We start from the raw sequence: 12,835 nt of genomic DNA on the forward strand, positions 1-12,835 counted from the left end.
TGAGTGGTTGCCGGCTGAATGCTCGGACTGTGGATCTTTCAAGCACAACTGCCATGCCCCTCCTCGTGCACAAAATCCCGCTGGACGGATTAGAGCCAAGCAGCATCCCCCAGCCAATTCGGTCATTCCGGCTCCTTCGGTGGTTCTCGAACCCTTGCCGATGGTTGAAGCGCCATTACCCCCAACAAGCCGCATTCGTTCCTGCACCCTCAAATCTCGTGGCTCCGACAACGGCTGGCCTCCCAAACCTGATCGTTGATTTGCGGCCTGCACCTGAACAGCCCTGGAAGCAGGTCAAGAATAAAAAGAAAAATAACCTGGCCTCCAAAGTGGGGGAAACCTCGCGCCCGTGCATTGCTGGTGATGCAGACACCAATCGGCTGAAGGCACCAGTTGTGGAAAAGGCTTTACCGCCCGGCTCCAAGAAATCTCATAGAGATACTAGTGTTCCCTCGAAGGTAGCTCTATCTCTTGTGGCCGAGTCCTGATCATTTCTAGATCAACCTAGCAACCCTGATCATGGGGAGGTGTCGGAAGTAGCTGTTACATTTACTTCTTCGGATGAAGATGACTTACTTTCTCCTCGGTCGTCAAACCTGTCCCTAAGAGCTTCGAAAGCGGCTTCCTTGAAGGTGGAGACCATCCAGGAGAGATTTCTTGCGTTAGCCTCGGATCCTAGACCAAAGGTGAAGTCTGGTGCCCCGGCTATTCCTCACCGGAAGCCATCCAAGCAGAGGTATGCCTTTGCCTCCTCTTTTCTCTTGGCCTAGTTGTAGTGTTTCTTTTATATACATATATATATGCATTTCAGATTTTGGAATATTAGAGGACTCATGAACCCTCTAAGGAGAGTGAGGTTAGAAACTTTGCTCGCTCTTATGGCCTTTGCATTATCGGCTTATTGGAGACCAAAGTGCCGGAGCATCTTTTTTTGTTCCTTCTTTGATGGCCTCTTGTCGGGATGGAATTGGATAGCCAATTATGATTCTTCACCAAATGGGAGGATTTGGGTTGGATGGAACACTTCTCTGGTTAATTTTGAATTGATTTTGTCCAACGATCAAGCAATCCATGGCAAAACGACTCTCCTCATGTCCGGTTTGTGTTGTTGCACTTTGGTCATTTATGCGGAGGTAGAGAAAGATCACAGGAAATCCTATGTGGAGTTGAGAAGTCAGGAGGAGTCTTTCTTTAGACAAAAATCCAGAATTAGATGGCGTGAGAATGGTGACAGGAATACTAAGTACTTTCACCACTCTGTCACTACAAGACAACTGAAGAATAGGATCCTTTCGGTTCTTGATAAGAACGGGAACTTGGTCATTGAACCAAAGCTTGTGCATAACACATTCATTTCCCACTTCCAGGAGCTCTTTGCTTCAAGTACACCTCCTTCCAGCCCTTCTTTGCTAGACCTACAACAAGTTATTCGCTGTCCCCTCGGTGATGACTAGGTTAGCCTTCTTTCTCATCCCTTTACTGATAGAGAGATTCACGATACTCTGTTCTCTTTAGCCTGTGGAAAGGCTCTTGGGCTAGACGGATTTGGAGTAGAATTTTTCAAGAGTAACTAGGAGAAGGTTGGAATGTCGGTCATTGAAGCGGTTAAGGACTTCTTTGTCATGGGGAGACTTTTAAGGGAGGTTAATACTACCATCTTGGTGTTGATCCTCAAGGTGTCCAATGCGACCTCGGTCAATGATTATAGACCTATAGCCTACTGCAATACGATCTACAAATGCATCACCAAGGTCTTAGCCAACTGCATAGCCGCAATTCTTCATAATACGATCAGCCCTCATCAGAATGCCTTTATAAAGGGCCGTTGTATCCGTGATAATATTCTCCTTGAACAGGAGTTATTTGCTGGATTCCACCTTCAACCTTATATCCCAAAATGTGCGGTTAAGGTGGATTTTCAAAAGGCCTATGATACGGTAGACTGGGACTTCCTCGAGTTGGTGTTGCATGCTTTTCACTTCTTCGATCATCTCATTCAGCTCATCATGGAATGTGTGCGCACTCCCAAGTTTTCTATTTCCATTAATGGTGATCTTCATGGCTTCTTCTCTAGTGGACGTGGGCTTGGGCAAGGGGATCCAATGTCTCCTTATCTTTTCACCTTGGTTATGGAAGTATTTTCTAGGATCCTGAGCATGTTTGCGACGCAACCTGGATTCAATTTCTTTTGGAGATGTAAGGCTACAAGATTATATCACCTCTTCTTTGCGGATGATGTCTTTCTCCTTTGTCGAGCGGATATGGTTTCAGTCTCTCTTCTTAAGGATGGGATGGATACCTTCTCAGCATGGAGTGGATTAAAGCCTAACAACAACAAGAGTGAGATTTTTCTTGTAGGTAGCTCGGAAGACCTAAGAAAGGACATTAAGGATGCCCTTGGCTTCGTTCAAGGTAACTTGCCAGTTCGTTATTTGGGAGTTTCTATCATTTCCTCCAAACTTGGAAAGGTGGATTGTGTGTCCTTAGTTGATCATATAACGGCCAAGGTCCAATCTTGGACGCACTGTTTTCTTTCCTTTGCCGGGAGAGTCCAACTTATAAGGTCAGTTCTTCATGCGATTCAAGCATATTGGGCGAGTGTCTTCACAATTCCTCTTACAGTTATGGATCACATTGAGCAGATTACCAGACAGTTCCTTTGGAGGGGACCTAGTCTTGGGAAGGGAGGCGCGAAAGTTTCTTGGGAGGACGTTTGCTTGCCTAGGGACGAAGGAGGACTTGATATTCGCAGATTGCGGGATTGCAATAAGGTAGCAATTCTCAAACACATTTGGATCCTGTTTACTGACAATGAGTCCTTATGGTGCAAATGGATACATTCAAGCTTCTTGAAGAGGAAGAGTTTTTGGGTAGCTGGGAGGCCCGCTTTCTGCTCATGGGCATGGAAGAGAATCCTTCACCTTAGATCAGAATTTCGTCTCCACTTCCGATGGCGGATTGGGGATAGTTAGTCAATCTCCCTTTGGTTTGATAATTGGCACCAAAGAGGTCCTTTGGACCTTATCTGCTCAGAGCCGATTATTATGAATTCTGGTTTATCCAAGCGTGCAACAGTGGCTGATCTCTTCTCTCCAGCGGGTCAGGTTTTAGGTCGGTGATTGATCCTTGGGATCATCTTCTCCCTTTCCTTTCCAATTCTCTAGATTATTTTACTTGGAGCGACAGCCCCGATGGTCTTTACTTGGTTGCATCCACTTGGGATATCATCGGGAAAAGGAAAGATAGGGTTTGCTAGGCTTCATTTATTTGGAATAAAGCTATCACCCCGAGATATCAATTTAATCTCTGGTTAATTACGAAGAATCGTCTCCCCATCCAAACCCTACTCATGTCCTATGACAAAATTGGCTATGAGGTATGTCCCTTTTGTAAGCTAACACCAGACTCCATCGATCATCTCTTTTTCGAGTGTTCTATCACTGCCAGCATGGCCTTCTCTTGGGCAACTAAATGCAGTCTCCCTTGGTGGAACAAGACCTGGACTAAGAACCTCTGGTGGGCTATAAAGTTTCTATTTAGTAAGGATTTCTACTGCTCCATTGGTTGCTTTTCTTTTGGTGCCCTTTGCTACCTTATTTGGAAATATAGAAACGACATGCTCTTCAGAGATCATAGGGCGACTCTTGCGGCAGTAAAAAATCTTGTCATTAGAATGGTGAAGGACAAGGCTCTAACGTTAAAAAAACGTTGAAGATAATCCTAAAAATAGAAGACTCCAGTGAAATTGGGGGTTCGATCCTTCCATTTTCCTTCCCCATCCTGTGAACCTGGTGTGAGTTGTTTTCAGCGGCTTCTCTTTTTGGTGCTTGCGGTTCTCTTGCTTTGTTGTTGGTTTTCTAGGGAGGTTTGGTCTTTCTCAGCCTTGCATGGCTTTTCTCTCCTCATTGGTCTCTTGCCTGTTGTTTAGGCTGGTGTTTGCTTTGGCCGCTCTTGCAGTTTTCTTTTACTTCCAGCACCCTTCCACTCACGTAGACTTGTTGTCTTGTTGAGTGCAAGTTTTGTGGTGCTGGATTTTGTAAATGTTGGCTCAAAGCTCTATAAAAATTTATTACTTCTGACCAAAAAAAAAAAAAGATTCAACAACACATATCAACATGCACAAAAGGTTTATTAACCATCTCATATGGTTCTTCCCATACTTTTAGAGGCTTCTGGCTTTAGATTGGGCATCAGGAATTCACCGGGCATCTCATACTCTCAAAGGCTTCCTATTCTCATGAACGAGGCATCATTCCCATCTCAAATGACTACGGGGCTTATCTTTCAATTGAGTGATCAGTTGTTGTGCCTTATACGAGCCGGTTCTTGTCTTTTTATCTTAGCCAATACAAACAAAGCCCGAAGGCAACCCACCCACGCATGGCTGCGCTAGTTGAGGCCTAGCCTCTTGACCGCTAGGTTAGGGGTTTGACTTCTAGAGTCCGCCACAACACCTAGAGCAATTATGTAACTTAAGCGTAAGGCCTCGGCTAGTAGGTTGCTGGGCTAATCTCCCCGAGGTATAGTCACTGCTATGCTCCCGTAAGGTGAGCTAGGCCGGATCATCGGCATAAAAAAAAAAGAAGGCCTAAGGCATATTCATGCAAGTGCGTGATGTCTATCACATAATAACTTTATGAATGAACTGAGTGCATATGTGACCTACAACTTGAGCCAACACATCTCGACACCTATCCAAAGTTAAGTAAGGCTCAGATTCACATGCCTCAAGGCCGCTTTAAGGCCATACTAGGCCCGAACCATCGAGCTTCAACGCCAATCTCATAACCGAGCAAGACATCATTCGTGACCCATGTTCACATGTATACATGCAAGACATAAGCAAACTATACAAAATGCATTTTTCATCATACATGCAATAAAACAAGGGTGAGCACACACCCAATCCAACAACATAACGTGTCACCTTAGCTAAGGGTTAGGAACTTTACTTGCACTTGACAAAGTGTCAAAAAGTTGCCAAGTAACGGCCGAGCTAAAGGGCGTGCAACAAGTGAGACTAAGAAGGAGAGAGGGGCAAGCAAGAGGAGAAGAGAGGAGAAATGAGCCAAGGTTGTGTGAACGAAGGGGGTGGTTCTTCTATTTATAGGCCAACACTCATTATATGGCCTTTACATGTGATCCAATGAGATCTCTTCTTGTGGCAAGCTTATTTGAAGATGTGGTGGTGGTGCCGTATGATTCCTAGGGAATGATCATAGATTTGTGTTCTCTTCTTATTGGTCCACCTAGCTTATGAGTCATCATTTAGTGATGGCTAAGCTTAAGTTGCTCTCCAAGCCAATCTTTGATCCCCAAAAAATGATCCATAACTGGTTCACAACCGGTCCATGGTCAAGCATTTCCGATTCATGGTGAATCCTTGGTTGTCATGCAGTCGCGTGGAATCAATCAGTCTGCAACAGATGTATGATCGAATGGAATTGGTCCATGGTCGCCTGTGACTAATGCATGATTGAGCGGAATCACCCGCTATGAGTGCATGATCATGCGGAATCAATCTATGACAATCCATCCATTAATCCATGACGTTGCGTGATCATTCCACGACCGATCCTCATGGCTGAGTAGTCGACCCATGGCCTAAACAACTTTGATCGACTTGCGTGATCGATGAATCGATTCACTATCGATGCTTTGGCCAACCCATGGCCAATCCTTCAATCAGACCATGGCTAGTATTTGGTTGCCCATTCCGACCAAGTCCATTAGTCTATGGCTGATCCCCGTTCTTGGCACATCGATCCTGTGGCTATTTCCCACGATCGATATAAGAGCCAGAACCGTGGATGTTACACTTAACCTCAAATCCAAGGCTATTAGCCTCGAGCGACCTTAAAGGCTAGATCTGGGGTGGGCTAAGGCTAGGGCCATTGGTTTTGTGTTACTACTGCAACCACAGAGGTGACACTTGTGACTGTGTTGAGAGAGAAAGAGGGCAATAGGACATGTTTGTATAGTGCTACAAAGTGGCGAAGAGAGGCTATCGTTCTTTCCCTTTCATCATTAAGAGCCTACATTTGTATATCCATATTATGATTATAGGGACCAAAGGAACCTAAGCAAACTAGAGAGATATGTAGTAGATATGGTTAAGTGAAGCTAAACTCACTTAGGCCCCGTTTGGTTCGGCTTTTGGAATGGGCTTTGGGACTCTAAAGTCCCTTGGCCAAATGCAAATGCGTTTGGTTCGTGTTTTTGCTTAACTTTTGGAAAATACAATTGCATCTCCAAAGGACTCTAAATGCTCTTAGTCCAAAGCAGGTCTGGAGGTCCTTTGGGACTTGCATTTTTGGAATGCAAGTTCCGGTTATTGTTCATTTTCTCTAAGAAAAGCCAATCGGAGGCAAACGACCGCCAACCAAGGGGTTGCGTGCGTCGGCGACCACTGCCTGAGGGTCGCTTAACCCTGGCAACTGTCGCCGAACCTCAAGCGACACCTGGGTCACGTGACCTTAGGCGACAGTTGCTGGGGTCGGGCTACCTCAGGCGACGGCCGCCTAGGGTCGCGCGACCTCAAGTGACCATCGCTCGACCCAAGTGGCGATCACCTGGGATTGCCCGACCCAGGCAACTGGTTGCCTGAGGTCACGCAATGGTTGCTTGGGTCGAGCGACCTCAGGAGACCGCCGATTGAGGTCGCTTGACCCCAGGCGGCCGTGCGAACCTAGGCGGCCGACGCCTAGGGTTGCGCGACCTCAAGTAACGACGTCCGGGGGCTAGATTTGGTGGTCCGGTTGACAGATTCAATGGTCCGACGGCCAGATTTGACCAGTCGGTGGCCAGACTTCTAAAAAAAAAAATACAAATGTTTTTTTTAATTAAAAGTCCTTTATAAATGCAAATTTTACCAAATGGTATTTTGGCCAAAGTTGGTTCTAAATTCATGTTAGAATTACAATTCACCAAACGCTATTTACATTTCGGAAAACCCTATTCACCCAAAGGTATTTGCATTTTTGCAAATACATTCCCTAAAAGCCGAATCAAACGGGGCCTTAGGTTATTAATAAGCATATTAGAAATGTAACTTAACGTCATGGCTTTTGAGCTCTATTTATAGAGGGCGTGTTTAGATCTATTATCAATGTGGCTCATTGTCCTGTGTCATGTGAAACTAAGGAATCGGCTAGTGAGATTGAATAGGAGCTGAGATAGAAGGCAAAACAGAGAGTTGAAGGATGAAAATTGTTAATATAGATTTGAGTTTGACCAGCCCACCTCCATTAATGGAGGTTGTAAGGAACGTAGAAGAGGGAAAAGAAAATAAGGCTCTTTTTCTCTCAAGAAAATATCGAATTGAGCTGAAATTTCAAATTGTCAATGAGTTGCTGAGGATGAGAGACACTCGCATGTGAAATTGACATGTGGACCTTTAGTGGCAATATTGGATGAAAACCTTAGGGAGGTAAGATTTGAGTATGGAGCGAGAGTTGATGATGTTTTTACAAGACAAAGAGTTTGTGCTTTTTAAAGGAACTCGACCATTTTTGTATCATACCCTTATGTTTTCTCATTGGCTAACCTCATATATTAAAAAGGCAATGTCTTTTTTCTTTAAGGGTTAATACCACAAAAAATTTCAAACTGGTACACGTATAATAAATCTATCTCAAACTAATTATTTGGCCATAAAAAACTCTAAACCATTACACCTATAATAAATTTACCCAAAACAAATTTTTTTACCTCAAAAAACCCCAAACCGGTACATTTATCACAAATTTAACTTTCGTTAGTTTTTATAAAATTATGTTAATATCAAGAAAAACTCCAAATTGGTATAAATGCAACAAACATGGGTAAAACCCCAAAGTGATACACCCCTCAATTGTCATATGTCATCTAACTCAAAAATTTGATGGTAAAATTTAACTGAAACTAACATACGATATATTGGTCACAAATATACCGGTTTGGAGTTTTTAGTGATAAAAAAATTAATTTGAAGTAAATTTTTAATACATGTACCAGTTTGGAGTTTTTCCGTGATATTAACTCTTTCTTTAATTAACTCTTTCTTATGGAAATAAAGTCAATGCACTGGTCAATTGTCTTTGTGACTTCTTGTGGCCATCACAAACCTCAGATTTCTTATTGAATATTTGTATCGAGAGATAATTATTCTATCCTAGCCGTGACCTGAAACCTACCAAGATTCTAACAATTAGAAAGTCTCTCCACACAAGATATGTTGCTATTCAAATATTTATTCACAATTTAAGTCGAACTTGTGATTTAGGGAAAGACATATGACCTCTTTATCACTAGGACAAACACCTTAGTATTAGATTGCATTAGATAACTTTAAAATTCATTGCGCATGGAGATCCGATGAAGAAGATATAACAAAGAGTTGAAAATAGGAAAACAAAGAAAGAGAAAAAAAAAAGGAAACCCAAGAAAAAAATGACATTGGCTTTAAACAAAAATGTCAAACTCCGAATTCTTAAAGATTAGCAAGGTAGAAAATATTGTCCTTTATAATTTCTTTTCTTCTCATCACATCAAATAGGCAACAGGACACCGTATACCTTTTCGTCCTTTCATTTCATTGACCATATAAAATTGCCAATCCTAATCTTATCACATTCTAGCAATAGATAATTCAATACAAGAAATTTCTCATTTTTCTTAATTAGTGGGACTAGGAGATATATATTATAAAGACTTTAGTAATTCATTTTTAGTGAAAATTAATTGTGTACTCCTAAAGTTCTGGAATGAACGGCTCCTATGAAAATACCTTTCTTTATGGTTGGTGGAGCTCATAACTAAGCACTCTCTCTTTGTTAAAAAAAAAAAAAAAAAGTTTCATGAGATAAGTTTACATACAATTGAGACTTGAGACACATTTTATTTTATATTATATGGACAAAATATTTATCTCCTTCAAGATTTGAAAAGCTCGTGGAGCTATTGAGTGGTTTTGTTCATAAGTTTACTACTCTACCTATTTTAATAACCTAAGCACCAACTTTTAGTCTGATTCCAATTCTGCCTTGAACTTTTTTAATCTTATAAAAAAATCACAAATTTTCACTTTTAATCAAAATCTCGCCCCCTAAATTCTCTATCCAATGTTGCTGTTAAAGGGCGATGTGTCTGAAAGGGCTAGTAATGAAACCTAGAGGGGGGGTGAATAGGTGTGAATAAAGATTTTTCGCAAAGTCAATAGAAATAATTGCCTTTAGAAAAACACAGATGAATTTAGACTTTAACAGTTTTAAACTTGAACAAATAAATAAAGCTTCTAAAAAATAAAGGAGTTGAGGGAAGAGCATAAGAACACAAGGTTTATAGTGATTCGGCTTAGATCAAGCCTACACCCACTCTCCCGAGCTGACAACCTACTAGTTGGATTCCACTAAGAATTTAAAAGAGATTTTACAACTTGATGATCTTGACTTCACAGTGAAGAGTCTCTATTGATCTCTCACAGAGTCACACCATGAGTTTGTCTCTTTTGTAAACAACTTCAAGTTTAGTAAATGAAATAGCAAGGAACTAAGAAACTTCAGACTTTGAAAATTTTCTTTTACGCACACTTTCGAACAACTAGAGAGTCCGCCTTAAATACGCCTTCATACCATCACGACCGTTGACACTTTCCAAAGGAATTCCTCCAATCTACCCGTTGGATAGAATCAATTAAGGAGATTTCGAGTTGTTTGAAGATTTGTGATGAAAGCTCATCAATCATGTTTGTTCATACAATCAGGATCTTGGTTTCCATAAGTAGAACATTCCAAGTTTGCTTGCCTTACAAAATATTTGATTATCGGAATTGTTTCCAATAAAGATAGTCAATCATATAGGTGTTATATCCAGCCATAAGGTTATCCGTAAGCCATACGAATCAAATTATTGAAGAAATAAAGATAATCTTACGTCTGGATAAGTCTTTATTCTTCAATCTAGAAACTATTAGTGCGGGTAGACTTTGAACCTAAAGTCCGGTGGTCTTCAAACTTTGACGCTAGAGTCTAAAAGTCTTTAGACTAGACTTTTTGGAAATGTTTTGTCAACTTCAAAACAGTAAAGGAGTTTTCTCCAACAATCTCCCCATTTTTTTATGGTGACAAAACTTTCTTGCAGATTTGAGAACTTTTGACTTGCAAAAAAACTCTTAGGCAATTCATAATATCTTATAAAATTAAGTTGATTATGACCTGGATAGTATCCATTCTGCAACCACAGAAAACATGTTAATCCTAAAAAGATAAGTCAATTAACTATCCAACCACAATCAGTATTACCAAAGCAGGTTACTGCAGATGTTAAAAAGTTCAACAAATCCAACAAGGTTCAACAATCATAACAATTCAACAGACAAACCAAAAAACAAAAGTCAAATCATAATAAAATCAAATCTGCACACATTCTCCCCTTTTTTGTCAACAGCAAAAAGTGGCGAAGAATAAAAGGAGTTTGGTGAAACCAGTGCTGTTTGGGAATGCGAACGAGCTGGAAATCTCCCATCGATTGAACTATTTCTTCTAGCTTTTGCAAGGACTCTTGTACCTCCTCTACATCTTCAGATTTGGCAATCTCTTGAACTGTCTTTCGAAATTGAACCTTAAGGTCTTTTTTTTTTTATCATGAAGAGAGATGGAGGTGGCTTTCAATGCAGATTGGAGATTCTGAATTTCACATTCCATGCCATATTGTTGAGCCTTTTAACTCCAAAAGAAGTTCTAGCAGTCTTTTAAAGTTTGCAAAATTCTCTGTTTGCATACTAGCTTCAGCATGTTCAGTTTGAGGAGTGTTAATGGATGAGGGAACTTCAGCTTGTTGAACATCAAGACTTGGAGAGGATGCCTTAATATTAGCTTCAGCAAAATGAAAGGCATACACATCCTTTGGATCTGCTAGAGATCTGCTCACATCATCACTAGTAAAAACAGGTGAAGAAGTACCTCTCTTTTTAGCAGCTCCCTTGTCTCTGTGCCTACAAGTGGAGAAAAGAATTCTTCTTCTGTTTTTTTTTTTTTTTTTATCTCTTGCAGTTCCACTCCGAGTCTTCTCTAAATCTTCTGACAAGGATACTGCAAATGTTGGTTCAAAAGAGTCATCTTGACCTTCTTCTTTTTCTACTTCCCTTCTTTCTTTTTCTTCTTTTCTTGCTCTTCTCTCTTTCTTTGCTCTTCTTTCTTCACTTCCTTCTCTTCTCTTCTCTCTTCTCTTTTTTCACTTCTCTGCTCTGTCTCTTCTCGTCCTCTTTCCTCTATGTTCTATAGCTGATCAAAGCTAACAAAGCTCTGTAGATTTCTCAAGACAAAAGCGGAGAGTGTGAGATCATCCTCATCTTCTTCGTCTTGTAAGATAAGGGCTCTCCTCTTCTTGATAGGTGCACTCATGGGCTCCTTACCTTTCCTTTTCTTCGTAGCAGAGTCTTGTTTTGTTTTGGTTTGGGACTTCTCCTTCAAGCGCTCTAATGCTTTATTCAACTCCTTCAGTCTCATCTTTGAAACCATCTTCAAACATATCACCATAGGAGCAATGGTTCTGACACAAAGAGATGCTAGAGACTGAATGTGAAAGTGTCGAAACAATTTGGTAACCGGCACAGAGTAAGGAAGTTCTCCCTTGTCTTTCACAACAGTCCTGTACATGTGCATAAGGATAGTGTGTGGCAGCGAGAACTTCATCTCATTATTGATAGCAAACATCAACTTTGCCTCAAAACGAGATACATCCGTCTTAGAGGTTGACTTAGGTCGGATGCAATTGATTACAACCTTGTGTAGCAAAATGTTGGAGGCAAACATTCTGGAATATGAAATCCCTTCTTCAACAATTCTGTCTCGAACAAGAGACAATGTTGCATGACCCACATACACATTTATTGGTTGGAAACTCCCTCTTTCCACACCAATGACATCCGCCAATGTGTCTACGTTCACCACAAAGTCTTTTTCTCTTAACATAAAACGAAATCTATTCGCATCTAGAAAAAATAGATTCAAATAGAAGTAAGCAGTTAATTTAGAGTAAGCAACAGAAGTTTCAGAACATAATTTTTCAAGTTGAAGAAGAGCAAACTTCATCCTCTGGTTCACCTTCAAGGAATCTAGGAAATCAAAATCCACAGTTCGAGGGTTCATCACCCCTCTTTTCAGCAAATTCGAATAACTCTTTTTGTGTTCGTTAGAATAAAACAAATTCATTCCCTCACCATGCACATCAGCAGCTACGCCCATCCTAGGCTGAAAATTCTCATACATTCTCTCATCATCATCCTTCACCTTAGGCTGATTAAAAGAACTAAATTGTGGATCACTTGGAAAGTTGGCAAAAGTCCTATTTGCCAATCCTTGAGGTGCAATGCCTCACCTTTCCATTTGCCTTAAAAACATGGTCTCGTTCTTGTATCATCTTTCTTGCAAAAACTCATCAATCAATGTCATCGCAGTATCGTAGTACCACCTTGCTTCAACTAATTATAGAATTTAAAAAGAAATTGGGGTTTCAATGTTCTTATGGGTTCAACATCTTCCACAATTTCTTCTTCTGTTTATTGGCACGGGGGATCTTGAGTCGCATGCTAACACTGTTGAGAATGTTGTTGCTGTTGCTGATGAGGAGAGTCTTCTTCCTCAATTAAGTCAAAGTGAGTAGGACCCTCTAGCATGTGATGTGGTCCCTTGTTAGCGATCTGAGACGATTTCCTTTGGGAAGACATTTTTGCAGTCGAGGAAGATTTCTGGACTCGTTCAGTTGAAAAGGGAGAAAACTTTGTAGAGTAAACTTGAGAGAAAAAGTGAGAGAGTAACCACCGGCTGTGGTGGCTCCGCTGGGTAGGCTTTAGGTT

This window comes from Eucalyptus grandis, chromosome 1 (assembly GCF_016545825.1).
Source record: "Eucalyptus grandis isolate ANBG69807.140 chromosome 1, ASM1654582v1, whole genome shotgun sequence".
NCBI lineage: Eukaryota > Viridiplantae > Streptophyta > Magnoliopsida > Myrtales > Myrtaceae > Eucalyptus > Eucalyptus grandis.